This window comes from Sinocyclocheilus rhinocerous, unplaced genomic scaffold (assembly GCF_001515625.1).
Source record: "Sinocyclocheilus rhinocerous isolate Xijiao unplaced genomic scaffold, SAMN03320098_v1.1 scaffold622, whole genome shotgun sequence".
NCBI lineage: Eukaryota > Metazoa > Chordata > Actinopteri > Cypriniformes > Cyprinidae > Sinocyclocheilus > Sinocyclocheilus rhinocerous.
Window position 1 is genome coordinate 765613 of NW_015641438.1, and position 15847 is coordinate 781459.

General features: G+C 37.8%; 1 protein-coding gene across 1 annotated transcript in view; it reads right to left on the reverse strand.

Annotated features, from left to right (window-relative positions):
• Window positions 1–11299, reverse strand: part of LOC107754913 (protein 4.1-like) — a 35453-nt gene extending 24154 nt beyond the window's left edge. The window contains exon 1 of the mRNA XM_016571543.1: window positions 11238–11299. The gene's annotated coding sequence lies outside the window, so the exon portion shown is untranslated. The remainder of the gene's footprint in view (window positions 1–11237) is intronic.
• Window positions 11300–15847: the final 4548 nt, after the last annotated feature.

Genomic DNA, 15847 nt, shown 5'->3' on the forward strand with positions numbered 1-15847 from the left:
GCAGACAGGGTGACCGTCCTCGATTAAATTGCCTTCAGGACTCTTGTAAAAGCCAAAATACGACCAGACCACCGATTTGGTCCTCTTAGATGGCTGAAAAATCTCCCGAGCGCTGTCACTGCCTTCCGCCATTTCGTCTCGTGCAAAAAACAACAACAACAACATTGCATGCTGCTTCTGCGTCAGACTGATGCTGGCTGGACAGGATTTACCGCGAGTTTTTAAAATGGCGATAATCAAACACGGTTTTGATGATAATTAAATTTTAAACGATAATACTAACCGTCAGGGCATTTTATCGTGATTTATCGTGAAACCGGTAATCGTTCCATCCCTACATGGCACACTCGTTTTATGCGTATTTGGCGCCACCTAGTGTTGTGGGTGTATTATTGACATGTCAAAGTCTAGACCCTGAATATAAGACGACTGTGTTTTTTCAGATGTATTTCCAAGAAAAAAATATCGTCTTATATTCGGGACAATACGGTAGTTTGCATGGCAAACTAGGTTTTAACAGTGTATATAGACGTATTGAACTCATTCTGTCGCTCTGGTCATAGTTACACAGTTACATCAGCTGAGATTCGAGCATAACTGCTCTGTCCAAGATCGTCAGTGTTGTGAGTGAGCCAGCATTAATATACAAGTTTGAGTTTGCATGTCAGACTGATCTTTAATACACATACAAGTGTGCAGTTCAATGCTTAAGAGCCCTCGCATGAGATTTAGGTTTTATCCATAAAGACAGAAAGCATATACATATGTCTACAAATATGAAAACTATAAAACCACAGCATATTGTACTATACTCAACAAATAACTGTGTCTGTGCAAGCTTTTAAGCTTAAGTCAAACATGTTGTGTTTATGACATATGTATTACTAGTTATTTATAGTGTTCATTAAATAAAATAGCAGAACAAGGGTTTCCACATCTTTCCATCTGGAATTTTTGAAAATCGTTTTATATAGATTACACTCAACAAGAGTATTTCTAACTGATTATATAATTTAGCATAATTAGAAAATGTATATTCACTATTAAAATATCCATGATTTTTTTATTAGTATTATTATTTATTTATTTTATTTATTTATTTTACAATTGAGAAAGGAAGGTGAGAAGAGAATATGATGAGTGCTGGAAGTCTCTGGTTAAATCAGCAGGAATGCTGCTCTGTGATTGGCTGACAGGAGCAGGAGCTGCTGATTGGGCATAAAAGCGGGAAGCAGGAACCCCACAGGAGCAGGTGTACACGACCCGAATGCTGACAGTGACAGAACACCCATTTATACACGCACAAACACATTCACGCCTGCCGCAACACAAAACTGACACTTTCACTTCAGGACTGAGTGGTATGAACAAAATCACAAATCCTGAGTAAATTCATATGACAACATACACATGATATGTGTGAACAATATATAAAACTCACTGTATTGCTTCAGATCATTTGAAATTTAGTGCAAGAGTCTTGCTTTTTTTTTTGGCTTGACAGCCCCGGTCCCCATCCACTTTCACTGGATGGAAAAGAGCAATGTGAACATTCTTCCAAATATCTGATTTTGTGTTCCACTCAAGAAAAAGTAATACAGGATTTGACATGAGCATAATTTTCATTTTTAGGTTGAACTATTCCTTTAAAACACATATGCACACAATTTTGGCTCTTGATTGGATGGATGTGCAACAAATATTCCTTCCTCTGGGTGCATTGTCTCTTATTTGTTTCTTCCGCTGTGTTTACCTCATCACACCTACCACTGATGCCACACCAACAGAGGCACTTTAGGACTACAGTGACAGTAAACGATGAGAAGACAGAGTAGTGGAAAGCCTAAGTGTTGTACGCTTTTGCAACTGGATGCATAAAGTGAGCTTAAGACTGGAAAGCGGCTTTAAAATTAATCGGGGTCCTGTGTGGGATTAGAGAGAAACGCTCTCTCTCTCTCTCTCTCTCTCTCTCCCTCTCTCTGTCTCTCTCTCTCTCTAATGTAGGGAGAACACGCATCTGGATCTCACTGTCAAATGCTCTTGTTCTCACTGTCATGTTGGTCTGCATCTTTAGACACCCGGTTTCTGCTCACCCTGAGCCAGAGAGCCAGAGCCAGCCGTGAATGACCCAAAAAACTCTTGCATGAGCAATCTCGATTTACATAGACAACAGAAATGAGGAACATGGAGGGAGACAGTATATGTTTTGACCATTTAAAGCTTAAGTGTCTATTTTTTTCTGATTTCCTGAGTCCTTTTTTGTATAATGAGCTGAGACTATCAGTAAGCTATTAGCAGGCTGACTTCATGAATACGTTTACATACACTTTAAAAGTTTCAGTTGAACTAAAGCAATGATTAACCTTTTTAAAATATCTTTTTAAAGTAAATGTCTTAATCTGAATTAAACAAACTAACAAGCCTAGAGAATGTGATTGAAGCATTAATTGAACTTTGAGTGTTCTTGCCCCGATAGACAGAGTTAGCGTGCAGATTTAAGTGTATTTAATCCCATACAAGAAAAAAATGAATAAATAAATAAATTCTGGCCAAAAATATATTCAAATATATGCTAAATATATTTTGTAAACAGCTCTGCTTTGTTTAAACCATAAATGCCATAATATTACAAAATATCTCAAGGGACAAAAAAATGCATCCAATACATCCAAAAAATATCCAATCTTAAAATACATTTTGGATACATGCAAATCATATTTTTTTATTTTATATATACAGTGCTGTGAAAAAGTGTTGGCCCCCTTCCTGACTTCTTATTTTTTTGCATGTTTGTCACACTTTAATGTTTCAGATCATCAAACAAATTTAAATATTAGTAAAAGATAACACAAGTAAACACAACATGCAGTTTTTAAAGGAAGGTTTTTATTATTAAGGGAAAACAAAATCCAAAACTACATGACCCTGTGTGAACAGGATTTTTTGGTAAACAGCAGAATTCATGGTTCCATTTATCACAGCAAGTCTTCCAGGTCCTGAAGCAGCAAAACAGCCCCAGACCATCACACTACCACCACCATATTTTACTGTTGGTATGATGTTCTTTTTCTGAAATGCAGTGTTACTTTTACGCCAGACGTAATGGGACACACACCTTCCAAAAAGTTCAACTTTTGTCTCGTCAGTCCACAGAGTATTTTCCCAAAAGTCTTGGGGATCATCAAGATGTTTTCTGGCAAAACTGAGACGAGCCTTTATGTTCTTTTTGCTCAGCAGCGGTTTTCGTCTTGGAACTCTGCCATGCAGACCATTTTTGCCCAGTCTCTTTCTTATGGTGGAGTCATGAACACTGACCTTAACTGAGGCAAGTGAGGCCTGCAGTTTTTGGATGTTGTTGTGGGGTCTTTTGTGACCTCTTGGATGAGTCGTCGCTGTGCTCTTGGGGTAATTTTGGTCGGCCGGCCACTCCTGGGAAGGTTCTCCACTGTTCCATGTTTTTGTTATTTGTGAATAATGGCTCTCACTGTGGTTCGCTGGAGTCCCAAAGCTTTAGAAATGGCTTTATAACCTTTTCCAGACTGATAGATCTCAATTACTTTCTTTCTCATTTGTTTCTGAATTTCTTTGGATTTCGGCATGATGTCTAGCTTTTGAGGATCTTTTGGTCTACTTCACTTTGTCAGGCAGGTCCTATTTAAGAGATTTCTTGATTGCGAACAGGTGTGGCAGTAATCAGGCCTGGGTGTGGCTAGAGAAATTGAACTCAGGTGTGATAAACCAGTTTTAACAGGGGGGCAAACACTTCTTCACACAGGGTCATGTAGTTTTGGATTTTGTTTTCCCTTAATAATAAAAACCTTCATTTAAAAACTGCATGTTGTGTTCACTTGTGTTTATCTTTTACTAATATTTAAATTTGTTTGATGATCTGAAACATTAAAGTGTGACAAACATGCAAAAAAATAAGAAATCAGGAAGGGGGCCAACACTTTTTCACACCACTGTATATATATATATTAGGGGTGGAACGGTTCGCGGAAAAAATCGAACCGTACGGTTCTCCACACACGGTTCGGCACGCACTAGGACCGCGGTTCAATTTAAATCTGACAATGCATCTGTAATATGGTTTTCTATAAATAACACGTAAAACAAACAGGGTTCGGCTAATGTACGTTTCTGTTGATGGAAGCGCATTCTGGCATGCGATAAAAAAAAAAAAAACGTGGACAAACTATTCACTCTTGTTCAATGCGACTGCCGTATGCTGGAATATGAGCAGTCATTTATTCCGTCATCACCCGGGTGCTGATAGCGCGCGCGCACAGGTGAGACCTGACCAGCACACGCTGATATCTGTGTTTAAACTAAACTCATTTAAGCTTTGTCAGTTTAAACATTTAAGAGCCAGAGGACGTGAGCTCGCGCGTGCAGTGAGAAGATCTGTGCGTGAGCTCATCGGAAGCGCGCAAACCCGCGCCTCAGAACGTGTGCAAATATTAAGCTCTCTCTGAAGTATTGTGTTTAAATGGACAAATTCACACAAAAATTATGTCAAAATGCCCGTCTTGGTAAGTATCCTATAGCAGACTTAGCCGGCTGAACGTACTGGATCAGTGCACTGGATCAGCGCATTCTCTTTAAGTGACAGCACTTTCTTAAAACACTTGAACTCTGCGCCCTCTAGCGGACCCACATGTGGTTCCAATATTGCATCATCATAATTATTTTAAAAAATCTATAAGTTGTGGAGCACAAAACTAGACATATATGGTATCTTTTAAAAGCTTAGAACCTCAGCTTTCGTAACAACCCCATCACTTTTGCATTTATGTTACATGAAAGAACATAATAAGGTCTGAATTCGACCCCCCCCCTTGAGAAAATCATATTCTAATATTCAATTTCATATTTATATCACACAAACTCACCAGACATAGACGAGTCACATATCTAATGAAAGCTCTCACTCTCCAGAATATGAATATGCAGTTTATTTCACCGATCAAACACTTTACATTAACATAATTATCAAAAGAATCACAAAGATGGAAATGACTCCTCTGAACAAGCAAACACATGAGTCATATTCCTGCTCCGATCACTACTTGCATGTGTAGCTACTAGCCTCAAACGCAACCGATGAAAACTGTTGACAAAGCAACGAACAAAGATGTTGCAAAAGGATGTTTCATTTTACTGTAGACCACCAATTCGCACTGTATAAAGTGAAACTGTACAAAATATGATCTGACATTTAGAAATGAACTCTGTTGGTGCAGCCTAATGCACCCAGGTTTATTAAATAATACTGAATAAAACAAGTTGATTTGGATGTTACCATTTGAAGCACGTTTTACCAGACAAATCATTTTACATCGAAGAAAGAAAGAAATAGTAGGAGAACAAAGGTAACTTGAGCGCCTTTTTAATTTGATGTTAGATAATCTAATTCCCTCACCCCTATTAAACCGAGTTACAACCGTATTAAGCACAACAAGCTTTAATAAACACTGAAATGGCAAAATAACACTGTTTATAGTAAATACACCTGCGTGACGTAAACATGCGCTTTATTCTCTCACAGCCTCACGGGACAGTTTCCAACGACACGACCGAAGGGACGTAAAACTGCACAGAAACGACACATTTCGCGGCTGAATTGCGTTTTTTTTTTATCAAAGCGCTTACAAATGAAAACATTTGCATGCACTGAGTGTTATTAACCATCACATCTATACAGCCCGCCAACAGAGCGCCGAAACAATGCAATACATCCGAGCTAGCGCTCATCGAACGGCTATAACTTGAAAGCTTGTGGAGTTTTTTTTTCTGACAGCTGTCCGTCAGAACGCTTTAATGTTGAGACTCTTTAACGGGTGAGCAGGTGCGCGCCAATGGAATGTCTGAAAATGAAATGTGAATGTGACAAAAAAAAACAAAAACGTCAACAGATTCCAGCCCTCGCGAGCATCACACAATACATAATCCAGCAGCAAGATTCCCGTTTTACCTCTCCCTTCAATTCATCAACGGGTAGAAATAATCCACTACGAAATATCCAGTAGCCGCTTTTCCACAGATATCACGCAAGCAAACCCATGTACAAAAGCATCCAAGCTTTTTTAAAACGGTGTTTAGATTCTAGTAGAAAGGGTGGGCTCGCTATGCAATGAGCCGAGCGTATTTGTAAAGGCGACCAATGGGAGACAAGCAGAGGTAGGAATGAGCCAATCAGACGCGAGATCACTGAGCTTCAGTCCCTGCGCTAAGGCTGTAGCAGCATCGTAACCAAGGAGACTTAGAAACGGGATCAACTGGATTCGTTTTGTAACTGTTTCGTTTCAGATGCTACTTTGTTTCCAGAAGAGGTATAAATGACTGAAAAACAAACAGCTTTTATACAGCTGTTTATCCCCCAAATAAAATAAAAAGCCGCAAAGCTTAGGTGAAAAGCGTTATGTGTAGTTGACTAAAGTGGATTAATTTCATTATTCTCAGCATCTCAGCAACATCCAGAAAATGTTCTGCCGTTTTTGTGCTACTGGGAATATCTTTTATTTTATTTTATTATTATACGCAAAAATTCTTCATACAGTGGACTACCAGTAAAATTGATAAACATTTGGGACCAAACATTATTCAGACACTTTGACCTGACCGTGTTTTGCTTACGTGTTATCTGACATTATCAAGATGAATTGGTTCTACTTAGTTCTTATCATATTTTATTACCATTTTCTAAACTACAACGAATAAACTGTGATAATGTGTGAAATGTTGAAGGTGTCTGGATAAATTTTGGTTTGACTGTATTTTTCTTTTTATTACCATTCCTTTTAAAGAAAATAATTAAATAAATTATGGCCACAAATCTCAGATAAAAACGGCATAATTCAGGTTCAGCTATATATGAGGTGTCACTTGTCATTAAAGGACATCTAATGTCTCCATTGGATTGTAGTAAATCTCAGCGTTTTGCACAACCACACAATAACTATGACTGGAGGGTTGGGTGTCTGCCCTCAAAATATGCCATTATCCATCACTACTAGTAAATAATGCATGATGGTGCCGCCCTAGAGACTACACGGACAAAAAGTGCTTGAGCACTTTTATGTGTGCACATTTATTTGTTTTGGTGTGGAAGTCAATTTTAAGCATTCAGCTGACACTCTAAAAATAAAGTTTTTTTATTGGCGTTGATGGTTCCATGAAAAACCTTTAACATCCATGGAATCTTTCCATCTCACCAAAGATTCTATACAGAGGGGAAAGGTTCTTTAGAATATTAAAATGTTCTTTACACTAAGAAAAAAATGGTTCTTTTTAGAATGGTTCACTGAAAGGTTCTTTGGGAACCAAAAAATGGTTCTTCTATGGGATCAATGAGAAAACCCCAATTTTGGAAGCTCTTTCTTTGAAGAGTGAAGAAAAAAAAAATCACATAAAATAAGATACAAATATTAATGATTTTAAAACCTGAGGCACCGAGTGGGATGTCATAAAACGTTGTCCTTTTTTTGAAAACATAACTGGATCTTTTATCCGAGGCTGGTTTGATTGATAATGAATAGTATATGGATCTCTGTCAGTCACATTCTTATCTCCTGTGGTTTCCCACATCAGGAGAATTGGCCCTTCCCTTCACTAATTTAAAGGGCAGGTGCTTTACCATACATCTGCTAAAACACAATGACAGCACCAACCAGACAGACAAAGTCCCTAGAGATGGGCGGGACAGAGGGGAGACAGTCACACCCCTCCCCCTCCTTCCAGAACCTTCTGCATCTCCACCCCGCCCCCAGATCTTCTCCATTAACATCTGTGTTAGTGGCACCAGCTGGGCACCAAAGCCCTAATTACTGCTCTGTCAAGCACCGCATCATTAGTCAAATACCTCTAACCTGACAGGCCATAGGAGACGTCCTACCGGAGGATGAATGATGACATGTCAGACGCACTCACACTAATACGGGCCAGAGATTTTGGGGATCGTTAGTGAAGCCAAAAATCGCCAGCACACCGGCTGTGTTTCAAGCACAACCCATTTCTGAGCCTCACAGAATGTCTAGAGACTTCAGTCAAAGCATTGCATTTACATATGCAGATAACATTTTATAAACACTATCATTACTGACATAAAAGTACATGCATTACTAGTTTTTTTTGTTTTTCAAAGAAGTCTATTATGCTCACCAAGGTTGCATTTATTTGATAAAAAAAAATATATATATACATAATTTTGTTAAATATTTATTTCAATATGAAATAACTGTTTTCTATTGTAATATATGTTAAAATGTAATTTATTTCTATTGCAAAGCTGAATTTCAGTGTCACATGATCCTTCAGAAATCATTCTAATGTGCTGATTTGCTGATCAGTGTTTATTGGTGCTCAATTATTAACAATGGTTCTTACTATTTTCAATGTTAAAAACAGCTGCTTAATAGTTTTGTGGCATTCGTAATATTTATTTTTCAGTAGTCCTTCACGAATAGGAAATTCAATGAACAACATGTGTTTGAAATAGAAATCTTTTGTAATGATACATTTTGTAATTATAAAGTTTGATGCAGCAGCAACATTGATAATAGTCAGAAATGTTTCTTGAGCATCAAATCAGCTTGTTAGAATGATTTCTGAAGGATCGTGTGACACTGGAGACTGGAGTAATGATGCTGAAAATTCAGCTTTGATCACAATATATATTTCACAGTATTGTTGCTAATGTATTATCACAGCTTTAGTAAATTAAAAACTTTTTACTACGGATTATTAACTGTCAGTGTAAGTAGAAATAAGAAGAGAAATGACAAGAAACATTAATGTAATGCCATTTTTGTTGACAATGAGGTAAAATAGAATTAGTCAAAACAAAAATAATAAAAATAAAATGTCATATTTAATAAGGATATATATATATATGTGTGTGTGTGTGTGTGTGTGTGTGTGCGCGCGTGTGTGTGTTAAAAAAAAAAAAGGCTGATGTGATGAAAAATGTGATGAAAACATCCACTGTACATGCTCTCTTCCGCTGGGTGTTTTTGAGTTTCAGTGTGTCCTCCTGGGATGAATAATGTTTTCGTGTGTGTGTGTTTGGTTGTGTTTTTTGTTTTTTCTGTTGGCATGTTGTTAATCCACAGCTCAAGCCAGTGGCCACCTGTTCCCCATTTCCTCATCTGACTCTCTGCTGACATCTGCTGATAGTATTTAGAATTACATGAGTGCTAATATGTGGTCATTTTTTATCTCTGGGTCACAAGATGAAGCAAATAAAGTATGATATATCTCTATCCTGCACCATAAAACACGCTATCCAATGCATTCTTAAGAAAATTAGGGGAAGCATTTGATATGTCTGATAGGTTTTAATGACATAAGCTCATATATGGCACGTGTATGTTCCCGTTTAGTTCCTGTTTTCCTTGTTTGGTCCTTCCTGTTCCTGTCCTGGTTGTATGAATTTGGTTCCAGCTGTGTTTGTTTAATTAGTTAATTTGCTCCCAGGTGTGTCCCATTGGTGTCTGTGTATTTATAGTGAGTCCCGTTCTGAGTTTCTTTGTCCGGAATTGTTTATGTCCCCTCCTTATGCTACATGTGATTCCCTGAAGAGAATATTAAACCCCTTTGTTTTGTACTCCTGGTCTCCTCGTTCCTCGCTCCTCACAGTAGCGACCCGTGACAATATAGGCTATACAATTAAGTTATTGCATTAAAATGGTATAAATTATGAAGAGAGCGGCTAGAATTAAGCTGGTGTTAAATGTGCTAAATAAATAAAAAATAATAACTTTTACATTTATCCAAATGATAAATCAAAGGCAAGACCACAGCATTAAAGACTACAAAAGCCCAAAGACCCAAACCAAAATTGAAACAATTAATTTTAAGAACTAAATTGGAACAAAAATGGATGAAATAGCCTGATGATTTTATTTCAGCTTTCATTTCAAACAGTAATCAGGTTTTCACCCAGTTTGCAATCTTTACAGTTAAAAAAATCAAATTGAATCCTACATAAATTTTACACTGTCAATAACAAATAAACATATAAAATGAATGGTATTGACTCAAACATTCATATACCATCGCTTCCTAATGACTCAATGAACTCATTCACTTGTAAAATATGGCTTATGCTGCGTTCAAGTCCTCCTGGGACGTTCGTACTTACGAGTTGACAAGTCGTAATTACGACGTCAGGTGCGTTCAAGTCAGTTTAGTCGGCACAAGATGGCGGTGTACCTTCTTTTAATAAATTACAAGAAAATACAACAGGGTCTGCTTTTTTTTTACTTGGATTTCATTAACTAGCTGCGTAACAAGAACATGACCAATTTAAGTTTATAGGAAAACTAAATTATCAATTTAAGCAAAAATGTACCGTCAACTACAGACGTTGCATCCATCGATTCCGCCATGTTTCTCATTGACACGCCCCCAACTCGGAAACTCGGGGCTTAAAGAAAATGTCGAGTTTCCCACTCGTAATAACGACTTTGTGGTGGCATTCATGTGCGTGTGTCCCAAAGCATAGTATGTTGAAAAGTGTATGCCAAAAGTCCCCGGATGGTCTACAATTTCAGGTCGATTTTTGAAGTGTGGATCCGTGCACACTCTAATGGCTAATATTGCCCACAATCCATTGCGCTTTGATGAATTATTTGGTTCAGAACTACAAATAGGAATAAAAAGCGTTAAACTACAAACATGGTGGATGTGCGCAACCAACAGTTAAGTAGAGAGGTTTAGAAACAGGGGTTTGAGTTACTAATAATCAACATTTAACCTGGTAAAATAATATTTATTTATTGTTATCTGTGTTATATTTCATCTGCAACAGCAATGCAAACTTTTATAAACATCCGTTTGGTCGTTAACTTTGAAATGCATCATTATTCAGAAAAAATGAGCAGAGTTCTCCGCATGAAGACCCGCGTGATAATTCTTTTCAGTGATGTGCTGATAACCTGCGTCTCTTTATCAGCCTGAGGTTTTGTGTTTCAGGCCTCATCTCTGAAAGCACAGATACACTGGTCTGATTCCATCTGTCTTGTCTCAGACCTGTTTTAAAAGCAATTTTATTAACCAAGTCTTATTCTTAACAGCAAGTATTATGAAATCAGTGCAGAAGAGAGCACACATTTTTTCTTTCATGCTGCTTTACACACTCAGTATTTAGCGCAGGGAAGACTGATACCACACTGCATTAAAGAAATGTGAGTTCACTGTGGGAAGCATAAAGTTTAGAAGTAAACTGACAGACTCACCACAAATCACACCGGGTCATTTCCAACGGCATCAGCAGCCAAAGAAGAATGATCCAGTCCAGGATGTCAAAACAGAAAAAAAAGGCAGAGAAAAGTTATCAGAAATACATAACATATAAAAGTATACTTGGTTTGTTTTTTGTTTATTTTCTTTTAATCATTATTTATCTGTCCCTATATATATATATATATATATATATTGTCAGGATCATGGACTGTCTGTGTCATGTTATGCCCCTGTTTCTGTTCCCTTATTTGGTCAAGTTCCTGTCCTCGTTTTGTTAATTAGTTTGATTAGTCATCCCATGCACCTGTGTTTCCCCAATCATCCCCTGTATTTAAGTCCCAGTCTGTGCAGTCTGTCTTTGTCGGGTCTACTCGTTGTGTATGTGTATTTGCTCCAGCGCCCTTTATGTGGATTTACCCTGTGTTCCTTGGATTAAAGACTTTTGATTGTACTCCTTGTTTCCCTTGTACTCTTTTCAACAGCGTACCGTAACAGAAGACCCGAGCAAAGACCGTAATCTCTGTTTGTTTTCCGTTTTTTCCTCGGTGTTTTCTTTTGTTACCGTTGTTTCCATGGATCCCCTCCTTCGCCCTGAATTCCTCCAACTCTTGCTGGAGCAGGGGGACAGATCTCTCGAGGACCATACAAGACCGTTCCGGCTGTTAGCTAGCACCACCAGCTACCCGGACGACGCGCTCCGCTCATTCTATGACGCGAGCCTGAACACCGCAAGCAGAGCACCGTCGTCCGAGGATGGTCCTCGAGAGGATTTCATTGCCTTCGTGGAGCGGACTCTGGAGAGAAACGGATCGCCATCCTACCCCGTGGATGATCCCGTCAGATCCACTCCAGACCCTGAGCCCAGCCCACCATCTCCCCGCGATGCGGAGCATCAGCACGAGCCCACCGTTGACGGAGAGCCATTTCCCGCCGCGATCAGCGAGCCAGCGCAAAGCCTCCCAGTCTCTCTGTCGGGTCTACTCGTTGTGTATGTGTATTTGCTCCAGTGCCCTTTGTGTGGATTTACCCTGTGTTCCTTGGATTAAAGACTTTTGATTGTACTCGGACCAGGTGCGAGAGCCGGCGACAATGCCCGTCATGAGGGAGAAAGCCGCGGATGGAGTGAGTGCGGAGAGGAGCTCCGCCCCATGCACCGCGGCTGAGGGTGAGCTGAGAATGACGCGGCGAATGTGCCACACCGAGGAGGAGAGGGCTCCAGTCCCCGAATCCAGTCCAGAGCGCCCTGGGTCCAGCTAGGCTCCTCCTGCTCCAAGCCTCTCCTGTCTCCTCCCTGGCTCCTCCCTCCATCATCAATTCCCTGGTCTCTGTCTGCCGGCCCCCTCCCGGGTGTCCGTCCTCCTTTCCCTCGTACTCCTTCCAACAGCGTACCGTGATTTTATATATATATATTTGCGCAATGAAACCATTGAAATTCAATAGACACTTGAAAGACATTCATTTTTGAATATTCTTAAATTTTGGATATTCTTGGGCCTGCGTTTATGGTAATATATTAAGTTTGATTTCAAAGACATTTCCTTTCACTTCTGCATGAAAAAACATTGACTCCAAAGCCCTTCATTGTCTACAACAATATTCAAAGGCCCCATGACTTTTCCAGTCACTAGGGATTTCTTGGAATTTTTGGGAGGATAAAATTAATTTTATTCACAATTTCTACACCATAAAGTATAGTTTGGTATAACTAGAAAAGTGTATTTGTCATTAAAAATACTTATGGCACTTTACTATTTTATTAATTTACATAATTCCTAGGTCTAGAAACCACACTTTTAAAATTAGGAATTCAGTGAGTTGAAACAGCTGATAAAAATAATAAACAAATGTTTGTAAGAAACCAATCCATTAAAATTGTTTACCTCAATCTGTTGCTAAAACAGAGTCCTCTATCCATAATATTGCTTCTCTCTAGTGGAATAGTCATCTCATCTGAATCAGGAGAGAAATATGCACAGATCAAGCAAGCAAGCTTTTTTCACGTTATTATGGATTATGGACTCGTATTTTAGCTGGAAGCGACGGTTTAAAGTTAAAAATGTCTTTGTTTAGATTTGTTTCTTACAAAAACACAATTTTTCACTTCACAAGACATTAACTGATGGACTACTGTGGTGTTTTTATCAGCTGTTTGGACTCTCATTCTGATGGCACCCATGGATCTGTTGCTGAGCAAGTGATGTTATGCTACATTTATACAAATCTGATTAATAAACAAACTCATCTACATCTGGGATGGCCTGAGGTTGAGTACATTTTCAGCATATGTTCGTTTTCGGGTGAACTAGTCATCTTGAGGCTCCCTTAGAAGTTTGCTGCTTCCTAGTTGAGCATCACTGCACTAAACCATTAAATAGTCATGTGCCAATTTAAAGTGTGGTCAATCGTACTAAAGGGAAGAATGTAAGAGGGATTTTTCTGTTCCTTCCAAGTGCCAAGTGTCAACTCTGATAGTTCTCTCTACCTCAGCAGACTGAAAAAATAGGAGAGAGAAAAGAGAAAGTGAAAATATGAGCTAGCTCTCTATAAATACTTTCTCTTGTTCTTATCACTCACTAGTAATGTTCAATATTTAATGTTGCCCAGAATGAAACCAAACCCCATTAAGCTGAAGACAGGTGCCTCGTGTTTCATTATCCTGATGCTGCTCTTCTGCACTGCCTTTCTTGCTCCCATGAATTCCATTTCCAAAAGATAGTGAAGAACATGACTTGATCAAGCAGATGGATGACAAGGTTTTTAGAGAAAAATAAATCAACTTAAATTCTGTTCTGCACACAATGCTATTTCATCTGACTTTAAACATATACACAAAACACACGGACAACTGTATGACCCTTCTCATCTTCTAATGAGTATTAGCATGCCATTATATTAAGAATTCACCACAAACATTATTCATCAGAATGAAAAGGCTACGGTAATCCTTGTTGTGAGAAAAAAAAAAACATGTTGAGAGTTACACACATACAGTGGTCTATGGGGCAATTTACTTTATGTGGAAATTGTCAAAGTAAGAGTTTTACTTGTACTAAATGTAAACTAAATTGCAACTTCGTCATTATAAATGTGTATTTACATATAATATTTAAATACATGATGTACAAGTTTCAGTAGAAATTACATTAAAGTGTATTCACGTTATCACAAATGCTTTAGTACATTCATCAGTACACTGTAACCCTATTTCAAAGACAATTTAGAATAATTATGAAATTACATATAAAGATTAACTTAAATCCTACTTAAGTGGGTTAAAAAGGACTCTTCGGCTAAAGTTCAACTAATTGCATTTAACACGAATTTAGCATTTTTTTTATTTAATTGTAAATAACATGAAATTAAGTGTCTTAAAACATTGCGTTGAGTTTGCAAGTATGTTCTTTTAAAGTATATTATTTCCATAAGCACTAGTTTTTAAAGGTATGCTAAGTATGCTGCTTCTTTTTCATACTAGAGTAACACTTAAACTGAATGAATGCCAGTGCATTAAATACCTAAACCAAAAACCTAAAAAAAAAAAAAAGACTCAAATGCTGATTTTATGAGTCATTTATGTAAATGTTAGCTCTGTCAACTGTTGTTTTGTTTTTTTTTCATTACAGGTGTACTAGGAGAGTAACCACAGGTGTAGAGAATCATATTTATTCACACTCATGTAATTCCAAATCTGTATAGCTTTCTTGAAAAAGAAGATATTAAAATGCCTGTTTTTATTATTATTTTTTATTATTTATTTATTTACAATAAAAGTCAATGGTCACCAAACCTGTTTGGTTACCAACATAAATATCTTATTTTGTGTTCCACCGGCGAAAGAAAGTCATACCATTTTGGACGATATAAGGATCACAAAATTATGACAGAATTTTCATTGTTAAACAGAAAAGCAACATATCTTTTATTTGAATTATTTTAGTAATTTTGAATTTATATAATGTTTTATTCATTTATATAATACATTTTTTATCATTTATTTTGTAAATGCATGCCTCTTGGTCTAATGAAGTGATGTGTATATATTGTTATGCATGACTTACAGTAGTTGTCCAAAGACTTTTAAGGGCCTCTCTGTCAAAGAACTAGAAAACTGTCACAGAAGTATTAATCTGTTAAGCTTAAATATAAATTCATATACTACATTACGTGCTGAACTATATAAATGAAAAACGGTAAAATATCAGACATAAAATGACGGAAAAAGAACTGCATGTGATTACAGTTTCAAACCCTGAACAGCAGTGAATATGACAATCAGCATTCAGGTTTAAAGGGGTCCTATTATGCTCTTTTACAAAGTCTTGATTTTGTTTTGGGGGTGTACTAGAACAGGCTAGGTTGTTCGAAAAACACATTATTTTTCACATATTTTACATTATTACAACACCTCTCTCCCCAGTCTGGCATGAACGGCTCGAATAGTTCCTGTATCAAATGAAAGCCCGCCTTCTGAAATACGAAATGTGCTGTGATTGGTTAGCTGGGCCAGTGTGTGCTGTGATTGGTTAGCTGGGCCAGTGTGTGCTGTGATTGGTTAGCTGGGCCAGTGTATGCTGTGATTGGTTAGCTGGACCAGTGTGTGTTG